The sequence below is a fragment of the Quercus lobata genome, chromosome 2 (genome assembly GCF_001633185.2).
Source record: "Quercus lobata isolate SW786 chromosome 2, ValleyOak3.0 Primary Assembly, whole genome shotgun sequence".
NCBI classification, from domain to species: Eukaryota; Viridiplantae; Streptophyta; class Magnoliopsida; order Fagales; family Fagaceae; genus Quercus; species Quercus lobata.
The window spans coordinates 73,563,202-73,564,217 of NC_044905.1; the positions used below are offsets into that span (position 1 = coordinate 73,563,202).

The 1,016-nt window shown below is 30.8% G+C and overlaps 1 non-coding gene across 1 annotated transcript; it reads right to left on the reverse strand.

Moving 5' to 3' along the window:
• Positions 1-713: 713 nt before the first annotated feature.
• Positions 714-785, reverse strand: TRNAT-UGU. Its single transcript has one exon. It is a non-coding gene; the product is annotated as a tRNA-Thr (tRNA).
• Positions 786-1,016: the final 231 nt, after the last annotated feature.

Sequence of the window (1,016 nt, forward strand, 5' to 3'; positions counted from 1 at the left end):
CAAATAATTATGAAATGCTCAAGAGTTTAAATCTTCTCTTATCCCTATCAATGAACATGTGAAGATCCAAAGTGGGAGTGTACACAGTTTTGCATTATTTTGGTTTATTCAACTATTATTTGGTAAATATCTTCTTCTTCTTTTTTTTTATTTATTTATTTTTTTTTATTTTTAATATTAAAAGATAGAAAGTAAAATGTTATTTGTGTCACAGAAGTATAATAATTTAAAATTTTTGTTAATTCATAATATTTTTAAAGACATAAATGTAGACTAACCTCTTCACCCACGCTACGCACGTGCTCAAAAGCTTTTATAATTTTTAAAATGTTAATAGTTTCCGCTTATTCTCATTTGTGGTTGATGCATTTTCCAATCACAAAAATATTTAGGAGTGAATGAGATATAGCACAAAAAATTAATACACCCACAAATGCATAAAATTATGAACACATTTACAACAAACAAATGATTTCAAAATGATTTCAGTATTCATTTTTTATGGATAGCCTCATGACACTCCTATCTGTACCAATAGTTCTCAAATGCATAATATGATCGAACTTACACTTAAACCTCAAATTGGGATGAATAAAATATTATGAAACTAAACCACAAAAAAAGAAAAGAAAAGAAAAGAAAAGAGAAGAGCCTCATGCAATGGTTTGGTCCAATAGTGGATTTGTCAAAAAAAAAAAAATCAAATGTAAATATGCCCCCATGCAGGATTGAACTACAGACCTTTAGTTTACAAGACTAACGCTCTGCCACTGAGCTATAGGGGCAGATGCAACTGATTTCTTTGCAGAACTAATTTTAACTGCAAGTTTTGCTTTACAAAAATGTGGAACTACATAACGGTATTCGGTTCAACCTGCTTGGGATAAAATAATATAAGGACACGGATTTCCTCCAAACATGTTTGGAGGAAATGCTGCAAACAGGGACAATTGTCAGTTAAATAGGAAGACACTTAAGCTTGGAGGCATGTGCAACGCACATGACCCATTTTAAGT